Source organism: Ranitomeya imitator, chromosome 3 (genome assembly GCF_032444005.1).
Source record: "Ranitomeya imitator isolate aRanImi1 chromosome 3, aRanImi1.pri, whole genome shotgun sequence".
Lineage (NCBI taxonomy): Eukaryota > Metazoa > Chordata > Amphibia > Anura > Dendrobatidae > Ranitomeya > Ranitomeya imitator.
The window spans coordinates 427,581,176-427,600,331 of NC_091284.1; the positions used below are offsets into that span (position 1 = coordinate 427,581,176).

At 47.7% G+C, this 19,156-nt stretch overlaps 1 protein-coding gene across 5 annotated transcripts in view; it reads left to right on the plus strand.

Moving 5' to 3' along the window:
• The first annotated feature begins 326 nt into the window (after positions 1-326).
• Positions 327-19,156, plus strand: part of ALDH3A2 (aldehyde dehydrogenase 3 family member A2) — a 97,662-nt gene continuing 78,832 nt past the window's right edge. For 2 of the 5 annotated variants that reach the window (XM_069757241.1, XM_069757239.1), the window contains exons 1-2: positions 449-541; positions 12,995-13,059. The gene's annotated coding sequence lies outside the window, so the exon portion shown is untranslated. Of the gene's footprint in view, positions 542-8,537; positions 8,623-12,994; positions 13,060-19,156 lie in introns of those variants that run through there. The other 3 variants (XM_069757240.1, XM_069757243.1, XM_069757242.1) reach the window with 3 other exon arrangements.

Genomic DNA, 19,156 nt, shown 5'->3' on the forward strand with positions numbered 1-19,156 from the left:
CATTCCTCCCCCGGTAACCACACACAGACACACTGCCTGACTTTCCTCCCCCGGTAACCACACACAGACACACTGCCTGACTTTCCCCCGGTGGTAACCACACACAGACACACTGCCTGACTTTCCTCCCCCGGTAACCACACACAGACACACTGCCTGACTTTCCCCCGGTGGTAACCACACACAGACACACTGCCTGACTTTCCTCCCCCGGTAACCACACACAGACACACTGCCTGACTTTCCTCCCCCGGTAACCACACACAGACACACACTGCCTGACTTTCCTCCCGTGGTAACCACACACAGACACACACTGCCTGACTTTCCTCCCGTGGTAACCACACACAGACACACACTGCGCCTTTCTCTGCCTCTAGAAACAACAATCACACTCCCAACCTCACGTTCACCTCCAGTCACAGCGTTGCTCCACAGCCGTGGTCATGTGACTACAGTGTGGGCGTGGTCAGGACGGTTTCCTGGACTTCAGTCGGTGTCAGTGTACCGGACGGGGTTGGTCTCATACAGTCGCGAGCAGGTGAGTGTTTGCTACGAGTTATGTCGTGATACGCGTTACTTCTATATTCTGCTTCATACCTGGCTGCTTGGAGTGTGTCCGCATCCCGGCGACATTGCTGCCGTTCGGCGTGTGCCCGGACAGCTCCTCGTCTGTGCGCCTTGTTTTAGGACGTCCCTTCCGCCATGTGTCAGGGCTGTGCCCATTTCCATATCCCAGTGATTGTGCACTCGGCTGATGGCGGGGATAGCAGGCAGCCCCTCATTCTGGGCACTGTGTGGGCATAGGCTCCAGCCCTGCTCCTGGCCGCACCGTCTGGTGACACTTGTACAGGGATTGGGCAATGCTTGCATCAGATACATTATCAGCACAGACAGGATTATCATTACTGGAATTACAGCAGAGCTTTTCTGCTGACAACTCCTTTATATAATAAAGTTCTAGAATTAACCCCTTCATGACCCAGCCTATTTTGACCTTAATGACCTTGCCGTTTTTTTGCAATTCTGACCAGTGTCCCTTTATGAGGTAATAACTCAGGAACGCTTCAACGGATCCTAGCGGTTCTGAGATTGTTTTTTCGTGACATATTGGGCTTCATGTTAGTGGTAAATTTAGGTCAATAAATTCTGTGTTTATTTGTGATAAAAATGGAAATTTGGCGAAAATTTTGAAAATTTTCACATTTTGAATTTTTATTCTGTTAAACCAGAGAGTTATGTGACACAAAATAGTTAATAAATAACATTTCCCACATGTAAACTTTACATCAGCACAATTTTGGAAACAAAATTTTTTTTTTGCTAGGAAGTTATAAGGGGTAAAATTTGACCAGCGATTTCTCATTTTTACAACAAAATTTACAAAACCATTTTTTTTTAGGGACCACCTCACATTTGAAGTCAGTTTACGGGGTCTATATGGCTGAAAATAACCAAAAGTGACACCATTCTAAAAACTGCACCCCTCAAGGTGCACAAACCCACATTCAAGAAGTTTATTAACCCTTCAGGTGCTTCACAGCAGCAGAAGCAACATGGAAGGAAAAAATGAACATTTAACTTTTTAGTCACAAAAATTATCTTTTAGCAACAATTTCTTTGATTTCACAATGGTAAAAGGAGAAACTGAACCACGAAAGTTGTTGTCCAATTTCTCCTGAGTACACCGATACCTCACATGTGGGGTAGACCACTGTTTGGGCACATGGTAAGGCTCGGAAGGGAAGGAGCGCCATTTGACTTTTTGAATGAAAAATTATTTCCATCGTTAGCGGACACCATGTCGCATTTGGAGAGCCCCTGTGTGCCTAAACATTGGAGCTCCCCCACAAGTGACCCCATTTTGGAAACTAGACCCCCCAAGGAACTTATCGAGATGCCTAGTGAGCACTTTAAACCCTCAGGTGCTTCACAAATTGATCTGTAAAAATGAAAAAGTACTTTTTTTTCACAAATAAATTCTTTTCGCCTCAATTTTTTCATTTTCACATGGGCAATAGGATAAAATGGATCATAAAATTTGTTGGGCAATTTCTCCCGAGTACGCTGATACCCCATATGTGGGGGTAAACCACTGTTTGGGCGCACGGCAGGGCTCGGAAGGGAAGGCACGCCATTTGGCTTTTTAAATGGAAAATTAGCTCCAATCATTAGCGGACACCATGTCACGTATGGAGAGCCCTTGTGTGCCTAAACATTGGAGATCCCCAACAAATGACCCCATTTTGGAAACTAGACCCCCAAAGGAACTAATCTAGATGTGTGGTGAGGACCTTGAACCCCCAAGTGCTTCACAGAAGTTTATAACGCAGAGCCATGAAAATAAAAAATTATTTTCTCAAAAATGATCTTTTAGCCTGCAATTTTTTATTTTCCCAAGGGTAACAGGAGAAATTTGACCCCAATATTTGTTGTCCAGTTTCTCCTGAGTACGCTGATACCCCATGTGTGGGGGTAAACCACTGTTTGGGCACACGTCGGGGCTCGGAAGTGAAGTAGTGACTTTTGAAATGCAGACTTTGATGGAATGGTCTGCGGGTGTCACGTTGCGTTTGCAGAGCCCCCGGTGTGCCTAAACAGTAGAAACCCCCCACAAGTGACCCATTTTAGAAACTAGACCCCCCAAGGAACTTATCTAGATATGTGGTGAGCACTTTGAACCCCCAAGTGCTTCACAGACGTTTACAATGCAGAGCCGTGAAAATAAAAAATCATTTTTCTTTCCTCAAAAATGATGTTTTAGCAAGCATTTTTTTATTTTCACAAGGGTAACAGGAGAAATTGGACCCCAGTAATTGTTGCGAAGTTTGTCCTGAGTATGCTGGTACCCCATATGTGGGGGTAAACCACTGTTTGGGCGCACGTCGGGGCTCGGAAGTGAGGGAGCACCATTTGACTTTTTGAATACAAGATTGGCTGGAATCAATGGTGGCGCCATGTTGCGTTTGGAGACCCCTGATGTGCCTAAACAGTGGAAACCCCTCAATTCTACCTCCAACACTAACCCCAACACACCCCTAACACTAATCCCAACTGTAGCCATAACCCTAATCACAACCCTAACCACAACCCTAATTCCAACCCTAACCCTAAGGCTATGTGCCCACGTTGCGGATTCGTGTGAGATTTTTCAGCATCATTTTTGAAAAATCCGCGGGTAAAAGGCACTGCGTTTTACCTGCGGATTTACTGTGGATTTCCAGTGTTTTTTGTGCGGATTTCACCTGCGGATTCCTATTGAGGAACAGGTGTAAAACGCCGCGGAATCCGCACGAAGAATTGACATGCTGCGGAAAATACAACGCAGCGTTTCCGCGCGGTATTTTTCCCTTTCGCCACGACAGCACCCCACTGGAGAGAGGGATCCGCCCCGCAGGAACAGGAAACCTACCGAGAAATAAAAGGGGGCGGTCCGCCTCTCCTCCTCAGTTTAGGTTTCCTGTTCCTGCGGGAACAATCCAGGAACGACAGGACGACTTCAACATACCTGGGCTAGCATGCCGCCTGTGCGGTGTCCGTGAGAACGGCAGGGGCTGCAGCTCAGAAGCAGCGTCGGGGGAGTTCCGTTAGACGGCTCCCTCCTCAGCTGATGGATGGAGCAGACGGCCGGGTCCGGGGAGGGCCGCCTGGCGTCCTCTCCTGCGAGCGGTGCGGCCAGGAGCGGGTAAGAGAACCTCCATTGCGGTCCGGCGCTGAATCCCGGACCGCGCATGCGCCGACCGCCGCAATACTGGCTTCCCCGGAACTGAAGGAGTCACTTCCGGGGCGCCTAGGCCGGATCTGGGGCGGGGGAGCCAGCGGCAACCCGCGCATGCGCATTGCGCAGCGGGGAAGAAAAAAAAAAGAGGAAAAAGGGCGCACTATTTAAAAACGCCCAGAAACAATAATGCGGCGATGCAGAGATGTCATCCCCAGGTGCCATGGACCCCACAGCTGGAGATCCAGTGCCCCCCACCAAAGATCACACCAAAGGATCCTCGGAGTCTGCTCGTAAGAGTGACGGTTCCAGAACAGGATCTCGGCCTTCTGATCCGGTACTATTCGCTTCACTGGGTGAGTGTTTAAACTCTGCCTATTAAGCTGACGCTGTCTCCCTATTTCTCTCTCTTTTCTCTCTCTCTCGCTACTTATTACGCCCAGTCTAAAAAACGACAGAAGTCCAAGCATAAGGAATGTGCCTTGTGTAGCCAGCCCCTTCCGGACTCATACCCCAAAAAACTGTGCAAAGACTGTTTTAAGGAAACAACTCAGGGAGCGACAGTGTTCGTTACGGACTTACGGGCCATTATTAGAGAGGAGCTTAAAAATATGACCCAGGAAAAACCGCGTAAAGCTAAGTCCAAAACACCAACACTTATGTCAGACTCCGAAAGTGACCAGACTGTACTGTCAGAAGCCTCCCTATCATCATCATCATCATCTTCCTCAGAAATCGAGGGGCGTTCATGTTTCCCCTTAGACAGTGTGGACAACTTGGTAAAATCAATCCGCAATACCATGGGGTGTGAGGAGGTAAAGGGTGCGCAAACCACGCAGGAAATTATGTTTGCGGGTTTGGCAGAGAAAAAGAGGAGATGTTTTCCGGTTATACCAGCGGTGAAAGCATTAATTAAAAGAGAGTGGGAGAAGCAGGATCAAAGAAGCTTTTTGCCCTCCGCATCTAAACGTAAATATCCGTTTAGTGATGAGGAGCTCCTTACATGGACCAAAGTGCCTAAGGTCGATGCAGCCGTAGCTTCTACCTCCAAGCAATCCACTCTGCCTGTGGAGGATGCGGGACTTCTGGTCGATCCATTAGATCGCAAAGCTGAATCATCCCTTAAGCGATCTTGGGAGGCGTCTACAGGAATTTTTAAACCTGCAGTAGCCAGCACCTGCGCTGCCCGGTCAATGATCATTTGGATTGATCAGTTGGACCAGCAGATCGAAAATAAAGTTTCGAGAGAGAAACTTCGAGCGGCCATCCCCTTAATACGTGGAGCAGCAGCTTTTATGGCGGACGCATCTGCCGACTCTCTTCGGTTAGCAGCGAGATCCGCAGGTCTTGTGAACAATGCAAGACGCGCACTTTGGATGAAAAGTTGGAAAGGGGACGCGCAGTCTAAATCCAAAATATGCGCAATCCCATGCGAGGGTGAGTACCTCTTTGGCAAGACCTTAGATGAGATACTCAAAAAGGCAAAGGACAGGAAGAAAGCTTTCCCTGATTCCTCTTTTCCCTTTTACAGGAGAGCCTTTAAGAGGAGACCGTTTGGTAAAAGGAGGCAAACGGATAGGTCTACAACATGGACTGCTAAAGAGGACAGGCAAAGAGGTACCATGTTTAGAAGACCCAACCCCCCAAAAGACAATAAATTCTGAGGATATACCAGTAGTGGGCAGACTGAAATTTTTCGCCACCCAATGGGAAAAAGTAATATCTAGCTCGTGGGTTTTAAACATCATCCGAGATGGAATTAAACTACAATTCTCTCGTGTTCCCCACGAGTCATATATTATAACATCCCTCAGCTCGCCCGCACAACAGCAGGCTCTAGAGCTAGAAATTCAAACCCTATTATCAAAGCGGGTTTTAGTCCAAGTCCCAGAGGGACAGGAAGGCAGAGGATTCTACTCTCCCTTATTCCTAATTTCTAAACCCGACGGTTCTTTCAGGACCATCATAAACCTTAAAAAGCTCAATTCATTTGTCAAAAACCATACATTTAAGATGGAATCCATTAGATCCACTATAAAACTCCTCTTTCCAAACTGTATGATGGGGGGCATTGATTTGAAAGATGCTTATTATCATCTCCCTATCCATGACAGATACCAAAAGTACCTCAGAGTAGCAGTGACAATCAACGGCGAGATTCATCATTTCCAATATACAGCCATGCCCTTCGGCCTTTCAACAGCACCGGGGATCTTTACCAAGATAATGCTAGAGGTGATGGCCTACCTTCGCCAAAAAGAAACCTTAATTGTTCCCTATCTGGATGACTTTTTGGTCATTGGAAATTCAGTTACTCAATGTGCTGATCGTTTGGCTCATGCAATTTCCTCTCTACAGGATTTAGACTGGATAATCAATACCAACAAATCCAGACTCACTCCGCTATCCTGCCAGGCGTTCTTGGGGTTCCATCTAGACTCCGTATCTCAAAAGTGTCTCCTGCCTCAGGTAAAAATACTACTGATCAAACACAAAGTCCTAGCGGCGATAAACAATCCACGTATATCCCTAACACAAGCTATGTCCTTACTAGGATCTCTTATCTCTTGTATACCTGCGGTAAAATGGGCTCAACATCATACCCGTACACTGCAACACCAGATTTTACAAGAAGATAGACGGTTATCTGGTCACCTAAATGTGAAAATAACCTTATCTCAGGAAGTTTTAACTTCCTTAACGTGGTGGCTGAATTCAGACCATTTAATGAGTGGTGTTCCATGGATAATAACGCCATCTCATACCATAACCACGGACGCCAGTCCTCATGGATGGGGCGCTCATATGGGGAATGATTTTTGCCAAGGGCTTTGGAACATGGAGGAAAGCTGCTATTCCTCTAATGTTAAAGAATTAAATGCAGTAAAATACGCCTTATGCCATTTTCTCCCACAGCTACGAGGGAAAGACGTCAGAATCCTTTCCGACAACACCACCACAGTGGCGTATCTAAACAGGCAAGGAGGCACGCAATCAGAGACTCTGATGTCTTCTGCTACAGAAATCCTGAATCTAGCAGAAAGTCACCTAACATCCCTTACTGCACTGCACATAAGAGGGGAAAACCACCAGCAGGCAGACTTCTTAAGTCGACACACCTTGAAACAAGGAGAGTGGTACCTAAACCAGCAGATTTTTCGAGATATAGTATCCCTATGGGGTCAACCTCAAGTAGATCTCTTCGCCACAAGGAGAAACAAAAAAGTCCGGAAATTTGCCTCCCTATCTCTAGCGGATCATCCGGACATTCTGGACGCTCTCCAAGCCCCTTGGCAGTTCAGTCTAGCATATGCTTTTCCGCCGATCATACTGCTGCCCCAAGTCATTCGCAAAATCAGAACCGAAGGAGCGAGGGTGATACTAAGAGACCATGGTTCTCGTGGCTGCAAACCATGTCGGTCTCAGATCCTTGGGTCCTCCCCTCAACACCCAATCTTCTCTTCCAAGGTCCGTTTTTCCACCCTCAAGTGGACAGTCTACATCTCACGACCTGGAATTTGAGAGGCAGATGCTAAAATCAAGGGGGTTCTCGGAGGGATTGATAAACACACTCCTCCAGAGTAGAAAACCTTCCACTACAAAAATTTACACAAAAATATGGAAGAAATTCTTACAATTCCATACATCTTCAAACACGTCAGAAATTCCGATAGTCTATCCTGGAATTTCTTCAAAAAGGGAGAGAACTAGGTTTAACTGCAAACACCTTAAAAGTTCATGTTTCAGCACTAGGAGCTCTCTATGGCCATAACATTGCGGGGAATAGATGGGTATCCCGATTTATTACAGCCTGTGAATGGATAAATCTAGTTAATATACCTAGAGTTCCTCCCTGGGATCTAAACTTAGTTTTACAAGCCCTAACAGACTCTCCATTTGAACCAATAGATTCAATACCAATCAAGATCCTATCACTAAAAACGGCCCTCTTGGTAGCACTGACTTTCGCCAGGAGAATCAGTGACATCCAAGCACTCTCTATAGATCCACCTTTCCTGTTAACCTTTCAGGATAAGTTGGTCCTTAAACCAGACCCTTCCTACCTTCCCAAAGTAGCTAAGACATTCCATAGGTCTCAGGAAATAATCTTGCCCACTTTCTTCAGTAATCCTTCCACTCCTGAAGAACAAAAGTACCACACTCTAGATGTTAAAAGAGTAGTGTTAAAGTACATTGAAAGAACCTGTAGCTGGCGACAGTGTAGGGCTCTGTTTATTTCCTTCCAGGGTCACAAGAAGGGTCATGGAATAACGAAAAGCACGTTATCCCGGTGGATCAGAGAGTCTATCAGACTGGCCTATTCCGCGAGTAAAGAAAACCCTCCGGAAGGCATAACAGCGCGCACTACCAGAGCTATGGCATCTTCCTGGGCAGAAAGGGGAGAGGTCCCAATTGAGACTATATGTAAGGCGGCAACTTGGTCAAATCCCTCTACATTCTATAATCACTATAGGCTTGACCTATCGTCAACTTCTGACCTAGACTTTGGCAGGACTGTCCTCAGCACGGTGGTCCCCCCCTAGGTGATGGTCTCTGTAAGATCTCCAGTGGTGTGCTGTCGTGGCGAAAGGGAAAAAGCCGGGTTACTCACCGGTAATACTCTTTTAGTGAGTCCACGACAGCACCCTCTTATATCCCTCCCTATATTAATATAGTACTTACTATTGAGTAAAATTCTTTTAATCATATATGAGCAAATAAGTTTGAAAATGAAATAAATTATATTTGCCTAATACTGGCGGTCCTCCGGGTACTCTGAAATCAAAACTGAGGAGGAGAGGCGGACCGCCCCCTTTTATTTCTCGGTAGGTTTCCTGTTCCTGCGGGGCGGATCCCTCTCTCCAGTGGGGTGCTGTCGTGGACTCACTAAAAGAGTATTACCGGTGAGTAATCCGGCTTTTCCGCACCATGGGCACAGCGGATTTGGTTTTCCATAGGTTTACATGGTACTGTAAACCTGATGGAACACTGCTGCGAATCCGCAGCGGCCAATCCGCACCATGTGCACATAGACTAATTCTAAAGGTATGTGCACACGCTGCGGAAAACGCTGCGGATCCGCAGCAGCTTCCCATGAGATTACAGTTCAATGTAAACCTATGGAAAACAAAAATCGCTGTACACATGCTGCAGAAAAACTGCACGGAAACGCAGCGGTTTACATTCCGCAGCATGTCGCTTCTTTCTGCGGATTCCGCAGCGGTTTTACAACTGCTACAATAGAAAATCGCAGTTGTAAATCCGCAGTGAAATGCGCAGAAAAACCGCGGTAAATCTGCCATAAATCCGCAGTGGTTTAGCACTGCGGATTTATCAAATCCGCAGCGGAAAAATCCGCAGAGGACCAGAATACGTGTGCACATACCGAAACCCTACCCCTAGCCCTAACCCTACCCCTAACCCTACTCCTACCCCTAACCCTAACCCTACCCCTAACCCTAATTCTTACCCCAATCTTAGTGGAAGAAAAAAAAAAATCTTTATTTTATTATTGTCCCTACCTATGGGGGTGCAAAGGGGGGGGGTCATTCAGTATTTTTTTTTTATTTTGATCACTGCGATAGGTTTTATCGCAGTGATCAAAATGCACTTGAAACGAATCTGCCGGCCGGAAGATGGCGGCGCCCAGGAAAGAAGACCACGGACCACGGGAGGCCCGGTAAGTATGATGGGGTGTGGGGGGAGAACGGGGGGGGTGGATCGGAGCATGGGGGGGTAAATCGGAGCACGGGGGGTGGATCGGAGCACGGGGGGGTGCATTGGAGCATCGGGGGGTGGATCGGACTGCAGGGGGGGTGGATCGGAGTGCAGGGGGGGTGGTTGGAGCACGGGGGGAGCGGACAAGAGCACGGGGGGAGCGGACAGGAGGACGGAGGGGAGCGGAGCAGCGTAAAGGACAGATCGGAGGGCTGGGGGGGGGGCGATCGGTGGGGTGGGGGCACATCAATGTTTCCAGCCATGGCCGATGATATTGCAGCATCGGCCATGGCTGGATTGTAATATTTCACCAGTTATAATAGGTGAAATATTACAAATCGCTCTGATTGGCTGTTGAAAGTGAAACTGCCAATCAGAGCGATCGTAGCCACGGGGGGGTGAAGCCACCCCCCCTGGGCTAAACTACCACTCCCCCTGTCCCTGCAGAACGGGTGAAATGGGAGTTAACCCTTTCACCCGATCTGCAGGGACGCGATCATTCTGTGACACAGCATATGCGTCACAGGTCGGATTGGCACCGACTTTCATGACGCATACGCTGTGTCACAGGTCGGGAAGGGGTTAAATAAAACCTTTTTGCCTCAATTTGCTGGTCCTCCCTTGTGGCAGCTCCCGGGTGGTACCGCTATCCCCTCTCCCGCCTGTCTTATGGCGCCTTATAGAAATGGACCGCTCCCTTCTAGGCCTTTTTACGTATCCCGTTTGCAGACAGACCTGTTATCATTGTGCTGCTCCAGTTTTGGTTCATCTATCCCTATTTATCATCCATGCAGCATCTGTTCTACTTGTACCCAAAAGTAATGAGATGGAGATTTCCTAAACGTCAATCTGACATGGACATGCTGGCCGTATTTGACCCATCACCATTTGTCCACAAAATAGACCAGAGTAGAACATGCCTCCATATTTTTTCCTTTAAAAGGGTGTCTCAAGTTTCGCTGGCAGTCCGACTGCTGGGACCCCCCACAATCCCAAGAAGAGATGCTCTTCAATGAAGTGGTGGTCATCAGTGGTGGCCATTCATTTTTAATGGGCCCAGCTGAGCGCAGCTCTTGCCTGTCTCTGGCGGACTCTGTCGGCACAGAATTACTGCCCAAGCCAAGTATAGGCGCTTGGTGGCCAACCATTTGATGTGTATGGGGGTCTCCTGACTCTAACCCAACAAGTTATTTTGGCAGGGGGAAAGAAGGCTCAAGTAAATGGAATTTCGGCATCGGAGTCCCCATGTGTATGAAAGTATCAGGATAGATGACTGACATCCAAATGTTATCTCATGTGTGGCCTTATGGGCTGCAGTATACTAAACTAAAGCTGTCACACCTGCCATGAGATCCACTGTTGGGATCCTGTCACTATAGCCAGTAATAATAGTGCAGTCCATGAATTATTCTGATCAGGCTGCCGTCACACTATCAGTATTTGGTCAGTATTTTACATCAGTATTTGTAAGCCAAAACCAGGAGTGGAACAAATAGAGGAAAAGTATAATAGAAACATATGCACCACTTCTGTATATATCACCCACTTCTGGTTTTGGCTGAGAAATACTGATGTAAAATACTGACCAAATACTGCTAGTGTGATGGCAGCCTTATAGATCCACCAGAACATCAAGGCTTGTGTTACCTTGTAGTCCATGACCTCAGCTAAAGTTGTCCTTATCCGCTATGTCTTGCTGAACTGGTCCAAGGACTGATGATATAAGATGGTTTGGGGCAGCAACACAGGATTTGTCCTTCTCTGGAGGAAAGCTTTACTAGGTGACAAGCAGCAGCTTCTCTTCCTAAGAAAGTAAACATCCATGTTCTGCTTATCCAAGAAATTCAATGTGGTTTTCTGGGTGAGTTCGAAGAGACCGCTTTCTCAGGACTGCTGATGGTTAGCTCATATGCTTCTTATAAGTCCTAGGAGAAAACTGCAGCTGGAGCCCTTTTATCATCATGTGATACAACTTTGTGTACACATGCATGGCTGAGACCACACAGACTTTTCATATTTTAACCATTTAAGCCACAGCTAGTGTGTGTTGGTTATTACATTCTAACTCCCCCCACCCCTTTCATATGAAGTGTGAATGTGTCCAAAATGCACATTAAAGCTTCATTCAGATATCCTGGTTTTTATTTACACGTGTGAAAGAAAAAGACAAAAAACAGACCAAGTTTGATCAGAGTGCTGGATCAGATTTTTATTACTGTTTGTTCATTGCTTCAGTGTTTCATCAGTGAATTTCTGATTAAAAAATTGCAAAGATTATCCTATCAAGTACAATGTTAAAAATAGATCGCACACCCATTGTGTTCAGTCTGCAAAAAACCCAGACATGTGATTATCACTATGGACTTTAATAGGTTTGTCTCTGAAAATCAGAATACGTACGTGATTCACAAATGTGTAAAATGTAATAAAACCAAATATTTAGGCTTATACACATTAGTGAATGGCCATTTAATTTCTAAGTTGTGAGCAACGCCTGTGGGCTGTAACGGTCACTTAGTAATTAAAGGGTTACTTCAGGGAGATTAAAAAAAAAAATGTTTGCACTGTGCCTGCTTTTATAAGCTATAAAATTGAGATGCCCAGTACACTTTTATTATCTTTAGAACACTTGTAATTCCATGTGACAGGAGCTGCTCCTCACTGCTCCCCCCTCCTGTCTGGGACAATACATCACACATGAGTGTGCAGCTTTCCCCTGTGAGAAATGGCTAGTCCCAGAAGAGGGGGAGTGGTTGGGTGGTGGCCTGCTCCTGACTTTTAATAGCAGCAGACACCAGCCCTCTGATAATGTCTCCCTCACTGCAGGGCTAGTAGCAGGGAGCAGGCCTTGCCCCCCTCAACTTGGACTGCAGAGAGACCTTATCAGGGGTCTGGTGTGACAGCAGCTGCTCCTCACTGCTCACCCCTCCATCTGGGACATTACAGAAGTGTGCAGCTCCATGCTCTAACTACCAGCCAGTCTCCTAAAAATGGCTGGTTCTCTGTAGAGAACAGGGGGTGTGCCTATGCCCCCTCACCTCGGACTTGCTGTTACTCACAGGGGGAGCTGCAAACTGATGTGTGATGTAATGTGCCGGACAGTAGTGAGGAGCAGCTCCTGTCACATGAAATTACAAGTGTTAAAAAGATAATGGAACTGCACTGGATATCTCATCTTTATAGTTCATGAGGGCAGGGACAGTACAAAATTTTTTCTATCTCCTCAGAGAACCCCTTTAAAATGGGAAAAATCTCATCAAAAGCATATGGGGAAGCCATAACAATTCTCTCAGCAGTTACTTCCCACACAGTACACCATTCTCCATCTCCCTGCTAAAATTCATAATCCTTATTTTTTATTTCTTTAAAATTGCAGTGAACATTGCCCCTTTTTAATAAAAAAAAAAAACTGATCATGTGTAATGAACACTCCAGTTCAGGTTTTTAATCACCCAACCCTATTAACAAATGCATGCAAATAAACCAGGCGATCAATAGATCTTGGCATCCAACAATTTTTTTTTTTTCTCCTGCTGAAACATAATCTTTGTTTTTCAGAAACAGGGTGTGGATTTCCAGAGAGCTTTAATCCTTCTATATTATAGGTGATAACCGCCACATCAGTAAGTTTCTCAAGCATCTGCTGAAACACTAATTTTCTGATAGCTATATTTCCAAACCCAATGAACACACCTGTATGCTCAGCTCAGGCAAGCGTGCATGTACAGACATCTGACTGTGGCTTATTTTTTGCAATAGATTGGCATGTTGAAATTCAGCCGCCCTATTCTTTTCTTAGGGTACCGTCACACAGTGGCATTTTGATCGCTACGACGGCACGATTCGTGACGCTCCAGCATCGTAACAATATCGCTCCAGCGTCGTAGACTGCTGTCACACTTTGCAATGTACGACGCTGGAGCGATAATTTCATGACGTATGTGCGATGTAGAAGCCGTTGGTTACTATGCGCACATCGTATACGATATATGTTACACCATGCAATCATGCCGCCACAGCGGGACACTAGACGACGAAAGAAAGTTTCAAACGATCTGCTACGACATACGATTCTCAGCGGGGTCCCTGATCGCAGGAGCGTGTCAGACACTGCGAGATCGTAACTATATCGCTCGAACGTCACAAATCGTGCCGTCGTAGCGATCAAAATTGCACTGTGTGACGGTACCCTTACCCCTTATAATCTGTCAAATGAGATTTAGGAGAGTACCTTGAGATTGGCTGACAGTCCAGCCAAAATCAGCGGTTGCTGACAACACAAATGTGATGTGTATGGCTAGTTTAAAGGGATTGTCCAGTGAAAGAAAGTTATCACCTATCCAGTAGATGGGTAATGACTTGCTGATTGGTGGTTGTCAGTCGTCTGCGATCCTCACTGATCGGTGGAATTATTATTGTGAATTTCTCAAAGGGGAACTTTTATACCTGTTAGAAAATGGAGCAGCAGATCGAACACCCAACCGTTGCTTCACTCTTTATGGGATGCTGGAAAAAGCTGGAAAGCAGCACTCTGGAGCCCCAAAGAGAATGATTGGCTCAGAGACTGCGCATGCGCACTGATTCTCCATTCTAAGACTACGGTCACACTATCAGTATTTGGTCAGTATTTCCCATCAGTATTTGTAAGCCAAAACCAGGAGTGGGTGATAAGTACAGAAGTGTCTCTGCTACTCGCTGTTATCTGCCGCCTCTAATCCTGCACCTTTCCCTTTAATGTGCCTGTTGACTGTATGCTAAATGCATTTGTTGCATTGTATTACTTAAGGTACCTTCACACATAACGATATTGTTAACGATATCGTTGCTATTTGTGACGTAGCAACGATATCGTTAATGAAATCGTTCTGTGTGACAGCGACCAACGATCAGGCCCCTGCTGGGAGATCGTTGGTCGCTGAACAAAGTCCAGAACTTTATTTAGTCGCTGGACTCCCTGGAGACATCGCTGGATCGGCGTGTGTGACACCGATCCAGCGATGTCTTCACTGGTAACCAGGGTAAACATCGGGTAACTAAGCGCAGGGCCGCGCTTAGTAACCCGATGTTTACCCTGGTTACCATGCTAAAAGTAAAAAAAAAAAAAACACTAGATACTTACCTACCGCTGTCTGTCCTCCAGCGCTGTGCTCTGCACTCCTCCTGTACTGTCTGTGAGCCGGAAAGCAGAGCGGTGATGTCACCGCTCTGCTTTCCGGCTCACAGCCAGTACAGGAGGAGAGCAGAGAAGCAGAGCGCAGCGCTGGAGGACAGACAGCGTTAGGTAAGTATCTAGTCTTTGTTTTTTTTAACTTTTAGCATGGTATCCAGGGTAAACATCGGGTTACTAAGCGCGGCCCTGCGCTTAGTTACCCGATGTTTACCCTGGTTACCGGCATCATTGGTCGCTGGAGAGCTGTCTGTGTGACAGCTCTCCAGCGACCAAACAGCGACGCTGCAGCGATCCGGATCGTTGTCGGTATCGCTGCAGCGTCGCTTAATGTGAAGGGGCCTTTACTGCTGTCCATCCATGCTGGGGTCACAGGAGACGTTATTGTGTTCAAGGTGTTAGAGCAAATGTTTGCAGCCAGGTCTAGTGCCTTTGATCTTGTAACCTCCCCCGGGGTGTTGGCCAATTTCTAATTTATCCCAAATAAGGACCCACAATCCCTCTCACCTGATCCTTTAGTCAGTCCTATAAATTTAGTCGCATCTTAAGGGGTGCACGCTTGTGGGGTCAGGCACGCGCATCTCTGCAGCAAAGCATCACGGCAGCTAAGCATACAGACGCCGCAGTTATTTCAACGGCAGTTAGTCACGGCAGGAGTCAGGACCACACTCTATGTTCCGTTTCTTCTGGGTGTGTCTTCCGAGTAAGCACTTCTTATTACTTGGATCTAGCTTTTCTATTAACCCATCTTACTTCTTTGCCATGTTTACTTATGCCCCTACATTGTTTGCTCCACTAGTCCCCTCTCTCCTTCGCTATCACAAATCCAAGCACTCCCTAACCTAATAATCATCTCCCCTTCCCTCTTAAGGTACCTTCACACATAACGATATCGTTAACGATATCGTTGCTTTTTGTGACGTAGCAACGATATCGTTAAGGAAATCGTTGTGTGACAGCGACCAACGATCAGGCCCCTGCTGGGAGATTGTTGGTCGCCGAGGAAAGTCCAGAACTTTATTTCGTCGCTGGATCTCCCGTGGACATCGCTGGATCGGCGTGTGTGACACCGATCCAGCGATGTCTTCACTGGTAACCAGGATAAACATCGGGTAACTAAGCGCAGGGCCGCGCTTAGTAACCCGATGTTTACCCTGGTTACCAGCGTAAAAGTAAAAAAAACAAACACTACATACTTACCTACCGCTGTCTGTCCCCGGCGCTGTGCTCTGCACTCCTCCTGCACTGGCTGTGAGCACAGCGGCCGGAAAGCAGAGCGGTGACGTCACCGCTCTGCTTTCCGGCCGCTGTGCTCACAGCCAGTACAGGAGGAGTGCAGAGAAGCACAGCGCCGGGGACAGACAGCGTTAGGTAAGTATGTAGTGTTTGTTTTTTTTACTTTTACGCTGGTAACCAGGGTAAACATCGGGTTACTAAGCGCGGCCCTGCGCTTAGTAACCCGATGTTTTCCCTGGTTACCCGGGGACTTCGGGATCGTTGGTCGCTGGAGAGCTATCTGTGTGACAGCTCTCCAGCGACCAAACAGCGACGCTGCAGCGATCCGGATCGTTGTCTGTATCGCTGCAGCGTCGCTTAATGTGAAGGGGCCTTTACCTCCCCACCTGTCCTCCCCTGCTGACCTGCTCCTCAACATCAAATCTGTCCAACAAACACATAAAACAAGTCGGCCACTCTTTCTCCCACCTGCTCTCTCTCTCTCTCCTTCTCCTCACTGCTCATACCTCCCATTACTACTCCCTCCTATCACTCCCTATCCAACATGAACTTCCGCAATCTTTCCAACATAAAACCCGTGCCCCTGACGCCCACCCCCCTGCTCCCTCTCTCTGGAGCACTCTGGAATGCCCGCTCAATCTGCAATAAGCTTCATGTGATTCACGACCTTTTTCTCTCCCGCAATCTTGCCTTCCTTGGCCTCACAGAAGCATGGCTAACACCCTCTGACACCGCCTCCCCTGCTGCGCTGTGTTACGGAGGCCTCCACTTCACCCACACCCCTCGACCCGGCAACAAACATGATGGAGGAGTGGGTCTTCTCCTTTCTTCAAACTGCACCTTTAACCCAATCCCACCTCTTCCCTCCCTTATCCTCCCCTCTTTTGAAGTCCATTCTGTCCGCATCTACTCTCCCTCCAACCTCCAAGCGGCCGTCATATACCGACCTCCGGGCCCGGCCACTCCCTTTATTGACCAATTCTCCACCTGGCTTCTTCACTTTCTCTCTGCTGACACTCCCACCATCATCATGGGTGACTTCAACATCCCCATTGATACCCTTCAGTCAACAGCCTCCAAACTTCTGTCCCTTACCTCATCCTTTGGACTTATTCAGTGGTCCTCCGCAGCCACCCACACGGATGGGCATACACTAGACCTGGTATTCACCCGTCTCTGCTCTCTATCTAACTTCACCACCTCCCCTCTCCCTCTATCCGACCACCATCTGCTCACCTTCTCATCCCTGTCCTCCACACCAATCATCCATATCCAGCAACACGCGCACCCACGCAGAAACCTTGCACACCTAGACACCCGCACACTCTCTGACTCCATCCTACCACTGGCATCCATATCCTCACCCCACGACACAGACAGTGCCGCTGCTTTCTACAATGCCACCCTCGCATCAGCTATTGACACGGTTGCCCCTCTCGTCCATGGCAGAGCGTGACGTATCAATAGACAACCTTGGCATAATAACACCACCAAAAAGCTAAGGCAAGTGTCCAGGGTTGCGGAGCGGCGTTGGAAGAGAACACACTCGCAAGACGACTTCACTGTATTCAAACAAGCAACACTCGCTTTTAAATCTGCACTCACCTCTGCTAAACAGGCCTACTTCACAACCCTCGTATCTTCCCTATCCCACAACCCCAAACAGTTATTCAAAACATTTAACTCCCTCCTCCGCCCCCCACTGCCCCCTCCAACCTCCCTCATCTCTGCTGAGGACTTTGCCACACACTTTAAAAATAAGATTGACCAGACAAGGCAAGACTTTATTGTTCAACCACCACAACCCCTTTGTATACCAGACCAATGCCCAAACCCCATAACCTCCCTATCCAACATCACTGAAGGGGGACTTAATTGTCTCCTCTCCAAATCCCACCTCACCACCTGTGCGCTCGACCCCATCCCATCCCACCTCCTCCCCAACCTCACCACCACACTTATCCCATCCCTAACCCACCTCTTCAACCTATCACTAACTTCTGGCACCTTCCCCTCTGCGTTCAAACATGCCACAATCACGCCTATCCTTAAAAAGCCAACCCTCGATCCAACTGCTATGTCCAGCTATCGCCCAATATCGCTGCTCCCATTTGCTTCCAAACTCCTGGAGCAGCACGTCCATGCTGAACTCTCCTCCCACCTCTCATCTAACTTGTTGTACGACAATCTACAATCTGGTTTCCGCCCCCATCACTCAACTGAGACTGCCCTGACCAAAATCACTAACGACCTACTTACCGCCAAAGCTACTGGACAATACTCTGTACTCCTCCTTCTAGACCTGTCCTCTGCTTTCGACACAGTTGACCACTGCCTCCTACTGCAGATCCTCTCTTCCTTTGGCATCAAAGACCTCGCCCTATCCTGGATCGCCTCGTACCTTTCCAACCGTACATTCAGCGTCTCCCACTCCCATACTACCTCCTCATCCCACCCTCTCTCTGTTGGAGTCCCCCAAGGCTCTGTTCTAGGACCCCTACTCTTCTCCATCTATACACTTGACTTGGGACAACTCATAAAGTCCCATGGATTCCAGTACCACCTCTATGCTGATGACACTCAGATCTACCTCTCTGGCCCAGACGTCACCGCTCTGCTGTCCAGAATCCCAGAGTGCCTATCAGCCATATCCTCCTTCTTCTCCTCTCGCTTCCTCAAACTCAATGTGGACAAATCTGAACTCATCATCTTTCCTCCATCCCACAAATCTTCCTTACTTGACCTATCTATCGCAGTCAATGACATCATGCTTTCCCCTGTACCCGAAGTCTGCTGCCTCGGAGTAACCTTCGACTCTGCCCTGTCCTTCAAACCACACATCCAAACTCTTTCCACCTCCTGTCGCCTCCAGCTCAAAAATATCTCCAGGATCCGTCCTTTCCTCAACCCCCAATCTACTAAAATGCTTGTGCACGCCCTCATCATTTCCCGCCTTGACTACTGCAACATCCTTTTCTGTGGCCTCCCTGCTAACACACTTGCACCTCTCCAGTCCATCCTTAACTCTGCTGCCCGACTAATCCATCTCTCTCCTCGCTACTCCTCCGCTTCCCCCCTCTGCAAATCTCTTCACTGGCTCCCATTCCCTCAGCGTATCCAGTTCAAATTGCTAATACTGACCTACAAAGCCATCCACAACCTGTCTCCTCCATATATCTCTGAACTAATCTCTCGATATCTTCCCTCACGTGATCTCCGGTCCTCCCAAGACCTCCTTCTCTCCTCCACACTTATTTGCTCCTCATCCAATCGCCTCCAAGACTTCTCCCGAATATCCCCCATCCTCTGGAACTCTC